Here is a 16515-nt window from a genome sequence, read left to right on the forward strand (position 1 = left end):
GTTGAGAAAGATCTCACTAAATTACCTCCTACAAATCGTTTGTGCATTTGTTGCTTCCATCTGTACTTCTTTCAGATTTAAATGCTGTCAGACTGTTTGGTAGTAGATACATTTTATTTGACAATTCATGTGAATAATGATGAAACCTGGCAACCAATACACATACCAGAAACTACCAGACGATACGAACACAAGGTTTAATGGCTAGTTCCCATTGTGATCCATGTTGAAGGCAAGGGACTAGGACACTGCTGTCCACACAGCCTTAACTACATACTGATATTCACATATATACGAAAGAGCTAAATCCACACCAATCAAATCCACTAGCACTAGGCAGCTTACATCATTAACCACACCTTGTGGGAGTGTTTAAACCCATGCTTGGCAGAACATTTTTTATAGCAGCCGGGAGCATTTTCCGCTCTGACACAGCAGTGTATATAAATGTGTCCTGACAGAGTTGACACCATTGCATCTTGTGGCCTAAGAATGTGAGGTCTTTGCCTATTGTAAAATAAAATAAAAATGTATACAGTACTTTGAAACAGTACAGTACTTTGCCATACATACTGATTTCTATTGGCCCATCCCAAATTGAGCTGAATTACGCCTTTGTCGACCGTTAACCACCGAAGATTTGAAGGGACAATGTGAGACTGCGGGTTAAGATTCAGTACAACCCCTAACATTTTATTTTGTGCTGTTTTCTTTCTATGATCTTACCATGGAGTTAAAAGCTTAGTCACATTGCTCTGCAAGCTGTCTGCCCCAAGCCCTCCCCAATCAGAATCTGTCCAGACTGCAGAATAGGTACTAGAATTGCTGTGTCACCAACCAAGATTTTAAATCCTGTTGATCTACCTAGATTATTCGTTGAGCCAAATAAAATGGACCCAGTTTTACTCAAATGAAGAGAGAATTTATCTGTTACTAATCTTTTCCAGTTCTACACTGAGCTGCCTCTACCATCCCCTTATCTTCATGTGCAACCAAAAGTGATTAATTGTTTTGCATCGGGGAAAAAACTGTGAGGAACAGGCAGAATTCTGTTGATATATAACAGAAAGAGAAGCCCCTACAACACCCCATGGTCAGAGCCCCAATTTAAAAAGTGAACTTTGGCCATTGATGGAATAACAAAAAGTTTTTCTCAAAATGGAGTTTCTGGCCACGTTTTTTTTTTATTTAATCAGAAACACAGAGAAGATACAGCTGGGTTTATAGTGGTTCTCTATTCCCTATACAGTGTGTTACTTTTGACCAGGAAGTGCTCTGGTTTTGACCAAGCAGTGTGTTACTTTTGCCTAGATATTGCTCTTTCAAACCAGGCAATACATTTTTTTGGCTTAGGGTGGGTGTGTGTGGGCGTGTGTGGGTGTTTGGGACGTGTGTGGGTGTTTGGGCGTGTGGATGTGTGTGGGTGGGTTTGGGCATGTGGGTATTTGGGTATGTTTGGGCGTCGTTGGTGTGGGTGTTTTGGGTGTGTTTGGGCATATGTGGGTGTTTGGGTGTGTGGACGTGTTTGGGTATGTGTGGATGTTTGAGTGTTAGTGGGTTTTTGGGTGTGTTTGGGCGTGTGTGGTTGTTTGGGTTTGGGTATGGGTGTTTGGGTGTGCCCGGCTCAGTTTCAGCTGCTCTTTACTGTAATTGTGTGAAGTCGTTTGAATATTTGTTTTTCCTGTTCATATTGTTCAGCAGATGGAGTCCAGCTAACAATGACTCACATTTGACCTGATGGGGTTCAGAAACTGGGGAGACCAGAATGGGAAAGTCTGTACAGTCCACCATGTTAGTCAGTTCCTATAAACATTCAGGACATATTCATGAAAACGAGCACACTCCCTGAACCATTCTTAATAAATAATTGAGAATAAGTTCTCATTAAAACCAAATTTGAAAACTAAATGCAAGCCTAAGGACTTTAGGTGCTGCTCTGAGATATCTCTGCTCAGTGTTAGGGCCATCAAAACACATTTCAGTGTTTACTCCTTACCTCTGCTTGGTTATAAACTACAGCCCCATTTGGACACTCAACTACCGGTTAAAAGACTACAGTCTCTTTATTTAGAGCATCCTCACACCAACCCGGTAATAACAAGCTGAGACGTTTTCTTAGTCACTTAACGTTGTGAAGACGGAAGGACCTTCTCATCAGGTTTAGATGGACATGCGCCACTCCCAGGCTAAGAGATGTTAACATGCTCTGGTCAATGGCCACACACTGTACTTGGTTTAACCACCGGCTAATTTGAGCCTTCATGCATCTAAAAGACTGGGTGACAGCTAGCCACTGACAAATCCTAGTAATCTTGTCTCACTCTTATAATGGCGGCCTGCATTAACTGTAGCACTTTGTCAAGCAGTCTGGTCAGAATGGCTGGTTCCTGGCGGTGGATGAACGCGAAGGGAGACAATTGTGAAACAATCGCGGAGACTAAAGCGACCGCAGCGAGCGAGTGACCCTAATTTTAGAGGTCTTTCTCTCGCGGTAGCACAAAAGCAGGAATCACTTTGATTTGAGAGCTAGCGTATGTCAGTGCCAGATGTAGCAAAAGCCAAAAAGGGGGTTAATGGCTTGAGAGGAAAGGCAGGAGTCTGTATTTACATCCCAGGTTGAACCCCTAGTCAAGGTCGATAGAAATGCCTCTTCATAAAGGAAGGATTAGTTTTTTTTGTGTTCTGTGAGTTTGAAATGGGGGGGGGGGGTTGTTTGGGGTTTTCTGTATGTGGCTGTTTACACCACAAATAGGGGAAGAGGGGGGGGGGGGGGGTATGTTTTAACTATTTTGACGTAATTCTTAGACTATTAATCGGATACATATGCTTCCCACAAATCATCCTTCAACACAACAGCTGAACAGCTGGATGCGATTGTGTGTCTCACAAAGCTTTGTCCCTTAGCTATGTCCTCTGCTGCTGAGAGCCCATACTGGAGCGCTTCTCAGGGAGCTCAGTCATTCACGCCTCTAAACACCACAAATCTCAATGCGTTATGGATTTATTTTGTATTAATTTTTTTTACACTTTTCCAACACTGATGTCATCATCAGGTTATTTGATCATTTCTTACCATTGACCGGGGTTGTAGAAATGTTCGGTTGAGTGTTAATGCTCATTACTAGCTAAATGTGTTTAGCCTATTAACCTATTGACACACAATACGCAGTTTTGGCTGACGGCCTGTGCAATGTAGTAATGTCAAGCATGATTTGGAATCATCTGTGACGGAGATCCTTCTAGCACCAAGGAACGAAATATTAAACAGAGCCTGATGGCAGGAAGACAACGGTAAAATGTATCATCCCTGAGGCAAGGAACAGGTCCAGACACAGCCGGCATACCCCATACATCTCCTCTACCAAACCCTTTCCCTACCTCTCCCTACATCTCCCTCTACCAAACCCTTACCCTACCTCTCTCTTTCTCTCTTCCTATCACTCTCTCTTTCTCTCTCACCTCCTCTACCACTTTTTTCAAATGTGTACAAAATTGTACAGACGTTGGATACTTATGTCATGCAATAAAATGGTAATTAATCACTTAAAAATCATACAATGTGATATTCTGGATTTTTTTTGTTTTAGATTCCGTCACTCACAGTTGAAGTGTACCTATGATAAAAATTACAGACCTCTACATGCTTTGTAAGTGGGAAAACCTGGAAAATCGGCAGTGTATCAAATACTTGTTCTCCCCACTGTATGTGAGCAGTACGTCTGCAGAGATATTTCATGAAGCTCAGAGGGGACGGTGATGTTGGGTCAAATTCTGACCAAAAGTAAAATGCATCTCCACATGTACTCCTTGATATTAAGCCAGCTTCCTGGGGCTTGTGTGCATGATACCGCATCGTAATGATTCTCAGTTTATCCAATGTTAACGTAAAACATGCTATTAAGCACAAATCAACGTCGATTGCAAAAACTATTTCAGTCCCTTTACTTCAACCATAGGATTAAGTGTTGTTTTTTAGCCGTAAATGCCCATAGGACAGGGATATGCTGGCGTCTTGAGAACTGTCTGGTTTGATAATATCATTCCTGTATACACTATGGTTCACTTAGTAATGTCCTTGTTTTCGAAAAGAAAAGCTGAGAAATGAAGGATATTTCATGCCAGCAATTGCAAAGAAACTGCAGATCTTGTACAATGCTGTGTACTACGCCCTTCACAGAACTGCACAAACTGGCTCTAACCAGAATAGAAAGAGGAGTGGGAGGCCCCGGTGCACAACTGAGCAAGAGGACAAATAAGAGTGTCTAGTTTGAGAAATACGACATTCACATTTCCTCAACAGGCAGCTTCTTCAAATACTACCCGCAAAACACCAATCTCAACGTCTACATTGAAGAAGTGACTCTGGGATGCTGATTTTCTAGGCAGAGTTGTGAAGGAAAAACATATCACAGATTGGCCAATACAATGAAAAGATTAAGATTGGCAAAAATCCCAGACACTGGACAGAGGAAGATTGGAATAAAGTGTTATGGACAGACAAATCTAGGTTTAAGGTGTTTGGATCACAAAAGAAGAGCATTTGTGAGATGCCGACCAAATAAAAAGATGACGAAGGACTGTTTGACGCCATCTCTCAAGCATGGTGGAGGTGATGATCTAGGGGTGCTTTGGTGGTGATGAAGTGGGTGATTTGTACAGGGTAAAAGAGATCAAGAAGAAGGAACGATATCACTCCATTTTAGAAATGCCACGGCATACCCTATGGACAGCGTTTATTTGGAGCCAATTTATTCACGGACAGGGCAGTGACCCAAAGCACAGCTCCATACTATGCAAGAACTATTTAGGGAAGAAGCAGAAAGCTGGTATTCAATAATGGAGTGGCCAACGCAGTCACCAGATCTCAACCCTATTGAATAGCGAAGGTCTACAAGGCTGTAATTGCTGCAAATGGAAGATTCTTTGGCCAAAGCAGAGCTTGAAGGACACAATAATTATTTCAATGAAAAATCATTATTTCTATCCTTGTCAGGGACTGAATTTTATTTATATGATTATATATAAAACGAGGACATTTCTAAGTGACCCCAAACCTTTGAACGGTGGTCTTGGTTTATGGGGCAGGATGAGAAGCTAATAGTATTGAGCGGCTGATAGCATTGAGCTGCATGTGAACGTCCTTGAAGCCCCTGGAACACGTTTCTTGTATAGCATTGTATAGGACCGGTTGATAAGGCATTCCATACACAAATACTTCTTCTTGTCATTACTTCATTGTTATCGGCTGGCTTATTTACCGTCATCTCTCTCCATCTCTCTCTCTCTCTTTGTCTGTCTGTATCTATCTCTCTTTCTTTTCCGGGGTCTTTGAAGTATTCCTCATTTCAAGATGCCTTATCAACTGTGATTAAACTTCAAGGAGGAAGAGTTATTGGGTGGATGAGGTCGAGGTGATGCAACGTGAGTAGATGCGGTGTCACTGAGTCGGAGTCGTGCTATGAATTGAGAACATCTACAAGGTTTATGGGTATTGGTGGGGCATCTTTCAGTATTCACAAGACTTTGTAACGGTTGCTCACCAAGAAACACTTTAAACTGGAGGATGGGAAATGTAACTTGAAATCTGTAGCATTTTACATATACAGTACCAGTCAAAATAGTTTCAAGCTATTTATGTGGCAAGTAAGTGTTTCTTTGCTTGAAAATATACAGTGAATACAAAAAGTCTACACACCCTTGTTAAAATGCCAGGTTCTTGTGATGTAAAAGAATGAGACAAAGATAAATCATGTCAGAACATAAACAATTCAATTGAAAACCAAACTGAAATCTTTGAGGGGGAAAAAAATTAAATAGAAAACTCAATAACCTAGGTGCATAAGTGTGCACACCCTTAAACTAATATTTTGTTGAAGCAACTTTTCATTTTATTTCAGCACTTTTTGGGCAGGAGTCTATTAGCATGGCACATCTAGACGTGGCAATATTTGCCCACTCTTCTTTGCAAAAGCGTTATAAATCTGATTGTGAGGACCTCCTGTGCACAGCCCTCTTCAGATCACCCCATAGATGTTCAATTGGATTCAGGTCTGGGCTCTGGCTGGGCCATTCCAAAACGTTAACTTTCTTCTGGTGAAGCAATGCTTTTGTGGATTTGCTTTGGGTCGTTGTCATGCTGAAAAATTAACTTCCTCTTCATCTTCAGCTTTCTAATGGACGCCTGAAGGTTTTGTGCAAAAAAAGCCTGGTATTTGGAACTGTTCATAATTCCCTCAACCCTGACTAAGGCCCCGGTTCCAGCTGAAGAAAAACAGCCCCAAAGCATGATGCTGCCCCCACCATGCTTCACTGTGGGTATGGTGTTCTTTGGGTGATGTGCAGTGTTGTGTTTGAGCCAAACATACTTTTTGCAATTAGGGCCAAAAAGTTTAACCTTGGTTTCATCAGACCATAACACATTTTCCCACGTGATTTTGGGGGACTTGATGTTTGTTTTTTGCCAACTTCAGCCGGGCTTGGATGTTTTTCTTTGTAAGAAAAGGCTTCCATCTTGCCACCCTACCCCATAGCCCATTCATATGAAGAATACGGGAGATTGTTGTCACATGTAGCACACAGCCAGTACTTGCCAGAAATTCCTGCAGTTCCTTTAATGTTGCTGTAGGCCTCTTGGAAGACTCCCTGACCACTTTTCTTCTCATCTGTTCATTAATTTTGGACATTACCAGTTCTTGGTAATGTCTCTGTTGTTCCATATTTTCTCCTCTTGATGATGACTGTCTTCACTGTGTTCCATGGTATATCTAATGCTTTGGAAATTCTTCTGTACCCTTCTCCTGACCGATATCTTTCAACAATGAGATCCCTCTGATGCTTTAGAAGCTCTCTGCGGATGATGGCTTTTGCTCTGAGATGCAACAAAGAAAATGTCAGGAAAATCCTACTAGAACAGCTGAACTTTATTTGTGATTAATCAGAGTCACTTTAAATGATGGCAGGTGTGTAATGACTTCTATTTAACATGAGTTTGAATGTGATTGGTTAATTCTGAACACAGCCACATCCCCAGTTATAAGAGGGTGTGCACACTTATGCAACCAGGTTATTGGAAGGTTTTTATTTTTCAGTTTCTCCCTCGAAGATTTCAGTAGACTTTTTATATCCACTGTATATACAATAATATAGAATATAAAATAAATAAAAATAAACATTAGAGTAAATACATTAAAGTAAACATGAATAAAATAAAGTAACTAGAGCTTCTAGTGCTGTCTAGAAATTGATATCTGAGATGATTAGAATAAAACAACATAAAGACATTTTTAGACACAGGGCAAGATAGAAAGTGCAATGAAAGACCAAAACGCTGTCTGCATATGATGAAGAGTACTCAAAGGTCACGACCTTGAAAGACAAAAAGGAAATCCATGTCATCTGGCTTTGACAATGAGAAGTCTTGAAAGAAATGCTTATCGTTTTATGGAAAAAAAACCTAACACTGCAATTCCACTTGTGCAAGGTTAACATATACAATTGTTTTAAGAATCATTTTGCAATTTCACATGGAGTTGTAGGACCTATGTAGCTTTCCCCAAAAAACTACGGAAGATGGTTTGAGATTTCAGAGTCACTTTAAATTATGGCAGATGTGTAATGACTTATATTTAACATGGGTTTGAATGTGATTGGTTAATTCTGAACACAGCCACATCCCCAGTTATAAGAGGGTGTGCACACTTATGCACCCAGGTTCTTGTGAGTTTTTTTCTTTTTATTTTGCCCCCTCAAGGATTTCAGTTTGTTTTTCAATTTAATTGTTCACGTTATAGGTAACATTAAAGGTGGAAAAGGTTCTTACACGATTTCTTTGTCTCGTTATTTTACATCACAAGAACCTGGCATTTTAACAGGGGTGTGTAGACTTTTATATCCACTGTATATCTCAGGCCAGGTGTGTCTGAATGAAACATTTTAACTACAGCCTGTGGCAGAAACAGTTAGACATTTACACATGTCTTTGTGACCTCTGTCTCTTCCAGGCCACTCTACCTCTGTAAAAAGACTTCAAAAGACTGCATTCTGTTTATGCCTCTAATTGCTTGTATTGGCTGATTCGCCAAATTGTGCTGCACACCGTAAATAAAAAATGTGTTGCTAGCACAAACACAATCAGGGGAAATATAATAACATTATGACCTAATCTGAGCTCACTGGCGTGCCATTTTACCCCTGAGGGTGTTTTAAGACCAACTTTAACCAGACATCTGCAGAATGAACACTGCCAGTACTAGATTAGCCACCTCAGATCCCCTCCTCAAAACGAATCGCCACTGTGTACTGTAGGATCACATAAACAGGAAAAAAAGAACAAAACGCCATTAAGACGAAAGTGGATAACCCAGCAAGACATTTGGTTGAATTTACCACAGAACTGCTTGAAAAAAATGACACGACTTGAGACAATTTGGTTTAAAATACCCAGTCGTAGTCTACGAATGAAATAACAATCAGGAACAATGGGGTGTGGTTCGGAACTCTAGGAATGTCACTTTGGCAAAAAAAATTGCACTGGCGGCATCCACTACAGGACCATGCGGATTGCTTAAAGAGCAACAACAGCCACCTCTCGTCCCCACCTTCTAGTCATTTTCAAACCCGACAAACCCACCCCAGGTTCTTCATTCTGCCACATGTGGTCTTGCAGGCGGCGTGGTCCTGCTCAGCTTGACCAAAGCTGTTCTCGCCCCCCCCCCCCAATGGTGAAACCCGCTTCTTCTCGAAACTAAGGCTTCAAGAGTTCCTTCCATTTTCATGACATTTCTGAAATGTTGACATCTTAAAGGTGATCTAAAATTATTCTGCCTATCTTGCTATTAATGGGCTGTGTGTATGTCCCACCTATCTTACTAAGATGAGTTATTAAGAAACTAACTGGTAGTTGCTCTGGGTAAGAGTGTCTGCTAAGTGACCGAACTGTAAATGTAAAGAGTACCTTTCCTATGTTTTGTAGGAAACCCACTTTTACCTATAGAACACTCTGTCTACCTATTAGCAGTTATCAGACTCTGTCTACCTATTAGCAGTTATCAGACCCTGTCTACCTATTAGCAGTTATCAGACTCTGTCTACCTATTAGCAGTTATCAGACCCTGTCTACCTATTAGCAGTTATCAGACCCTGTCTACCTATTAGCAGTTATCAGACCCTGTCTACCTATTAGCAGTTATCAGACCCTGTCTACCTATTAGCAGTTATCAGACCCTGTCTACCTATTAGCAGTTATCAGACCTTGTCTACCTATTAGCAGTTATCAGACCCTGTCTACCTATTAGCAGTTATCAGACCCTGTCTACCTATTAGCAGTTATCAGACCCTGTCTACCTATTAGCAGTTATCAGACCCTGTCTACCTATTAGCAGTTATCAGACCCTGTCTACCTATTAGCAGTTATCAGACCCTGTCTACCTATTAGCAGTTATCAGACCCTGTCTACCTATTAGCAGTTATCAGACCCTGTCTACCTATTAGCAGTTATCAGACCCTGTCTACCTATTAGCAGTTATCAGACCCTGTCTACCTATTAGCAGTTATCAGACCTTGTCTAGTAGGTGGTTGTTTCTCCAACTCCCCAGGGCCATTACATACTGCGATAAATAGCCTCCTATTGTGCTCCAGAGGCATGAAGTAGTCTAGAATAGGCATTATAATTCATCTAGATTTAGTGTCCCTCAATGAGAAACTGATGCAGGGCTGTTTAGCATGGTCACTCACCTCCCCATATAATGAATTAATCATTATTATTCTCTAACCTTTGGTACTGACTTTGAGCATTAACCGTTGCTGAACTGGATCCTGTCAAAGATAGGTGATTAATAATGGCTAAGATTGTCTAAGGAGGTGCTCTTCGGATGAGGCCTTTTGAGGGCTCTCTGATTCTCCACCTCACTCACTCTTTCTCTCTTACCCCCCCCCCCCCCGACCTCTTTGGCGGTGGTCCCACAATCCTCTTTCCATATGCTTACCCATCAGGGTCTTCCTCCAGAGGTCTCCTCCATGTGGCTCTGTTTAAAAGGTGCATCCGTTGAAGTCCCAATGCACTTGGATACTATTCCATCTGCCTCTGTCTTTTAGGATTAACATATTTTGTCATGACAAAATGCTTTATCAATGTGTGTAACTTCTATGGTAACGCCAGCAACGCTGTGTTCAGACAGCTGTCGATCTGGTCCAAGGCGTTCTTTCCCACGAGTGGAGCTTTGAGCAAGACAGTTCCTCAATAGCAATGACAGATCTAGGTTTTTAATGAACTTCAGATACTCTTAAGCAGGGTTTCTCAAATGTTGGGTTGTGACCCACATTTTGGATGCAGGTGGTTTTGAGTGTGTCTTAGAGCTATCTGATTTTAATTATTTTATTCCAGGTAGAAAAGATAGTGAACATTAACTTTTTACTTAATTTTCATTTGTCTTTAGGTTTATTGTACTACTGAGATCAAGGGTGATCCAGCAGTCCAAGCCATTTCCTGAGCTTACAGTATGGGTTCAAATTCAATCCCCTGCTCTATTAACAAAACTCTATCTTTCCCCATGGTCTCTTAACATGAAGAATATCCAGATGCCTGAAAATGTGCAGTATCTTCAAGATAAAACATTATTCAAATGCAGAATGTTCAATATAGAGCTGATTACTGTGTGTTAACAGTGCTATTCAGATGATTCTGGGGGCTCAAACAATTCACCATGCCAGCATACATCCCATTCCTCTACTCATCTACGCACATTAAAAACAACATGAAACACCACAAATCTTAAATGACCCTTTGGTCATTTAGAACACACACAGCGGGCTGAACAGCAATGTTCAAACATAAGTTGATTTTTACATTTGAGTCATTTACCAGACATGTTTATCCAGAGTGATTTACAGGAATTTATTCTGTAAGATGTTCTGTAAGATGAGTTTGTGACCAAGATGGCTTTGTGTACTTCGCAAGGCCCAGCGTTTACCCAGTTTTCACACCAGCAGGCTCAGGAACAGTTTCCATCTACTGTAACCCTGCTGAACTCTGTAACCCATCACTAACCACACCCACCCGCCCACCGCTTAGTACCGCCTCTCAGGGACCTTGTTGTACTACCGGACTCTGACACTGCCTTGCAAAGACTGATAAGTACATTTTTAGTTGCTACATGTACATGTCTCCCTTCAGGAACCTCATTGCTGCCATCCCTGCATTTCGGTGGCATCTGCCACTTTGCACTTCCAACATGGAAGAATCGCCATTTGTACTTGCATTTGCCTCATCGCACAGCTATTCATTTCCCACTTGTAGATACATATACTTAATACTTGTAAATTTCCTATTTGCACTTCTGGTTAAATGCTAACTGCATTTCGTTGTACTGTACTCATACTGTTCAATGACAATTAAGTTGAATCTAATCTAAATCTAATGATGCATATTTTTCAAGCACATCATCATAGCAGTGACCAGCCTGCATTCAATGTGCTTTCTCTGTCTCTCTCTGTACGTCTGTCTCCCTCTCTGTCTCTTTCTTTCTCTGTCTCTCTCTGTATGTCTGTCTCACTCTCTGTCTGTTTCTTTCTTTCTCTGTCTCTCTCTGTATGTCTGTCTCCCTCTCTGTCTGTTTCTTTCTTTCTCTGTGTCTCTCTGTATGTCTGTCTCACTCTCTGTCTGTTTCTTTCTTTCTCTGTCTCTCTCTGTATGTCTGTCTCCCTCTCTGTCTTTTTCTTTCTCTGTCTCTCTCTGTATGTCTGTCTGTCTCTCTCTCTCCCTCTCTGTCTTTTTCTTCCTTTCTTTCTGTCTCTCTCTATCCCGTGGTGGTATCTTGGTGATTAGGTTGTGCTCAACACTGGAACAGCTGCACAGTTAATTAGCCAAGCACTATGGTGGATCTCTCTGTCATATTTGCTAATGTTACCAATACCCATTACGTAATGTTCCATTAACTAACACATGGACCATGGCTCTGTCACTAGTCCAGTCAGAATCCATGCATTATGTACGGTTGTCTTGTGCGAGAGGGCTTTCGTCTGCTGTGTTCTGTGATTTCGATTTGCATACGTAGCCTACCGTTGTTTCTTGAACTGATTGTGTAGGTCAAGGCTAGGCGACTGGATTCAGCCGCCGGATGATCTTTCTGTTGGAGCGGATGTTCTGTGGGGTTGGAGCAATTATAATAATTATAAAAAGATATTTGCACACTTAAAATTGACCACAACAAGTCTTTGGAATTGGGCCTCGCAGGCGGGCCATCTGTATGAGGTTATAGCCTTGGCATTGTTGCTAGCTGACGAGTGGCATACAAATTGGCCAGGGAAGTGGGGAGGAGTTGTCAGAAACTACAGCGCCTCCCTCAGGTGGCTCAGGCGTCTGATGGGCCTTCACATGTGTTCCTGGTTGAAAGGGCTGCGTGGGCTGTGCTCAGGAATGAGTAAGGCGGTTGTTGTTGTTGTGGTGGGAATGCGTTGGCTGGGTGGCATATGTGTATCGATTTCTTATCAAATGAAAATAAATCCATTTTAGGAAAAGGTTGTTTGGGTGGGGTGGTGTTACCATGTCCAATTCATGTAATATGTTGTATTCTTAAAAGCCAGCATCCGTAAGTTCTGAAGTATAGCTGGAAGTGGAAATGTTTTCAGTACAGAATGGGATACACATTTTACAGCGTTCTCTTCTTACTGGTCTGACATCGGCACATTCTGTTTTATGTTTAACTTGCTTTATTTACCATGAAATGCCTTCTTTTTAGCTAACAGTTAGGAAATCAGAAGTTTTTCTGTTGTATATTACTTACAGAATTATTGGCAAAGACAAAAACAGTAAAAATCTCTAATAAAACATTTGACAATTATTATTGGCACCCGACCATTTAGTACTTTTATCACCCTCTCATTGTTAAGATTACAGCACTGACTCATCTGAATCTATGTTTGATATGTTGGGAGAACATGTTGCAAGGAACTCATCTAGGCAGAATCTCTCCAGATACTTCAGAGTTCATGCTCCTCACATAAGGAATCACCTCCAGCTCACCCCAAAAGTTTTCAAACAAGCCGTATCTCTCATCCCGTTTGGCCTCATTGCCTAACTGAAACTTTTGTGACAGCTAGTTTAATTTTCATTTTTCTCCTCCTCTGTCCTGTCCACTTTCACTCAGCTCAACCCTGGTCATCTAGCCCAAAGGCTATCACAGCTTTTACACCGGACAACATCCCACTTCTTCAGGTCAGCTCCTCAAAGGTTCCTCCGATGCTAAATCTTTTCACGGCAAACCAACCTGTCTCGTGCTGTTTGCTATACGAAAGGTGATCTTTTTGTTTTCGCTCTCTTCTTAAAAGCTTACATTAATGAGGCACACCGCTGCCAACCTCCCTTCAATAGGAAGAGACAGAAGTGGAGTTATGTGTCAAAATGCCATTCCACAGATGGTCCTCATCAGCGTCTGCTATCCATTTACTCAGGTGTGGTTCCCACCTCCCCAGGCCAGTTCATTAGCACTGAAAAGGGATCACATACAGACGCATATGGTCTGTGACACACACACACACACACACACATGTGATTACTCATACATAAATACAGACACAGTGTTACGCACACGTACTCAAGAATACACCCGCGCAAATACTCACAGTATCAGTCAAATGTTTGGACTTAGTTACCCATTCAATTGAATGTCCAACATTTTGACTGGTACTGTACATGCATACAAATGCACACACACACACAGGGATGTATTCTGAGTAGGGGCCGTAGGCATGATATTTTCTTAGTTATCCGCTTCCTTCTGAACCGACAATGGTAATTTGCCATCCATTCTTCTAAACGACAGAACCGATTCCCTCAGGGTATAACAGGTTAAAGCCTGCAAGGCACAACATAATCCCACAATGGGGAAAAAAAAAACAAGGCCACACCTCACATACTCTCCTTTATATTCCACGCCACCTACAGTGATTGGATCCTTCTGCGTGCCTGTGGACCTATCGAAGGGCCATAAGCAGAGGAGGCCTTGGAAACAGGCAGCCACCACTTTTAGACTAGAGCCCATAGGGTTAAGTGGATCTGTCATCCCTGAGCTATGACAGGACATTGAGGGCTATTCAGTGTGGGTCAGTCTGGGACGTGGACTCGTCATCTCTTAGAGGTGAAGAGAGAGACAGACAGAGAGAGAAAGGAAGAGAGGGAAAGAGCTAGAGAGGGAGAGAGATATATATACTCAAGCCTTATTTAAACATATCCGCCCACATTATTGAGTTGTAAGACGTGACTGTGGGTGGATTTTTTTTATTATTTTTTGGACTGAGATTTGACTTCAGGCCAGAAATTACATGAAAATGAACATCTGTAGTATTTTCCTCAACCGGAGTTGAACCTGTTCAAATCAAGGTCACAAACACACACATTTGGTTCCCTGATTTTTGTTACTGGGACTCATCACTTGATTGACGTGTGTTGTAATACAGCAATAACACATTAGGGGTTGTGGTACGTGGCCATTATACCACGGCTAAGGACTGCTCTGAGGAATAATGCAATGCTGAGAGCAACACAGCTTTCAGCCAATCAGCAGTCAGGGTTCAAACCAGCCGGTTTAGAATAATGATTCATCGCTATGATAATGACGAATAAGCATTGCCTCTATTTTCCCCTGTGTGAGTTTATGTATTGGCACAGCTACGGTCGTGTGACGTCTCCCTGTCCAGATGATTCACAGGAGTCACTGTAACGAGTTCCCACACCTGGCAACCAGTGAGCTGGACACTTCCTCAGCCCCGGCTTCAGCCTAACGCAATTTCCCACAAGCCCCAGTCCTATACCTCATCCCCGGCCTCAGGTGGCTTATTACTTTTATGGCGCCACCGCGGTTTCCCACCTGCGGCCTTCCCGAGCCGAAGAGAGCACAGCTGCAGCGCAGCGTCGCTGGGATGCTGTTGTTTTCCGCTGAGTCGTCCTGACCAACTGCCGTGTGAAGCGAACAGGGCCGTGGGCCAATAGGAGAAGACATGGAAGGAAGGAGTAGTTCAGACCACTGCTTCCTGTTACAGGCTCAGATCAAAAGCACCAGAGAGGCAATGGGGCGCTGGTCCAGGAAATTTCCCAGCGCCAGTTCAGGGATTTGATCGAGCGACCTTTCGGTAACTACTAGATTACCTGCTTCCTGATGGTGATTGGTTGACAGCTATGGTATATGAGACTGCGTACCACGAGTGTGATTGTGTATTGTTATCAGTGGTTTAAAAAATACCAGTAAGGCATCTTAAGGGTTTTTGGAAAAATTGCCAATGTATAATAAATAGTCTGCGTTGCGCTGTGCCTAAGGGCAAGCCTCAGCTATGGTAAATTGGCATTTTAACACACCCTGCTCCCTGTGCCTATATCACCTGCAATGGTTGCTCACTCTGCAACGGTTATTTGAGATGTCACATAAGGTGCAATGGGCTCAAGAATGCCATGTACAGTCACAGCTTGAATGAATAGCGGCATTAGCCACTGGTTGCACAGTATGGGAGGGTTGGTGGTGTTTATTATTGCGGAGCAGTGAGGTTGGTGGGTCAGATCATAGCAACTATGTGTTTAGTGGTTTGCGAGTCTGGCTCCGGGCCTGGGTCCAGTTAGTATTTGTATTCCGTCATGTGTTTCGATCCAGTCTGCCTAGAGTGCCCGTCGGCACATTTTTGAAGTACTCTGTTGGTTCCACTGCGCCAGACTGGCTCAGTCAAGCGCAGCTTAAGGATTTAAAAAACAAATACTGTTTTAAACTCGGGTCTCCTGGATCATGGAGAGCAGTCGGAGAACACTCGTCTCTTCGTGTGGAAACTTCACCGTCGTCTGACAAATGACGGGGGAAACGAGAAACACATTGAAGGGTACACTCTGTGTGTGTGCAGTAAATCGGATTAGATTCGGCGAATACCATGAAAGAATTAGATTAAATGAAGAGTAGTGCTAATTAAAATGTGATATAAATACCTTCCGGCTGGGGATGTTAAAAAAAATAATAATAATGCATAAACTAAAAAGTAATCCTGCATTGTGTCACAGTAGAAAAGGAAGGGGTATTTACCTGTTGTTTTGTTTTCTAATTACAATCAGTCAGTAACCATGTTGCATTACACTGTATGTGTGCTTTGAGGTAGAGGAATGTACAAGCCCTGAGACAGAGTGGCACAGCATGATGGTAATCCTGTCAGTCAATTTAACACAGCCGAGCCACACAAAGCAGCTCCCTGTTCTCTTTGTGTGATGTTTGAATGACACCTATCAAAGCCCATTACACCCGGAGGTCACTGGGTCGCTGGTAGAGTTGATGCCTTTACATGGAACCACAACCTTCGTAACCCCCGAAACCAGAAATTGAATTGAATCTGCTATGGGAACACTCTGGATGTTTCCAGATGAGTTAAAATGCGTGTTGAACAGGTGGGTGAAATTCTTTTTTATTTCTTTGGATAGCTGAGGCGTGGGTTTTCCACTGTTCCCTAGTCTCCATGATTCAGAGGCTGTTTCTGTTACAAGGCAGCTTTCAT

This window comes from Esox lucius, chromosome 22 (genome assembly GCF_011004845.1).
Source record: "Esox lucius isolate fEsoLuc1 chromosome 22, fEsoLuc1.pri, whole genome shotgun sequence".
Lineage (NCBI taxonomy): Eukaryota > Metazoa > Chordata > Actinopteri > Esociformes > Esocidae > Esox > Esox lucius.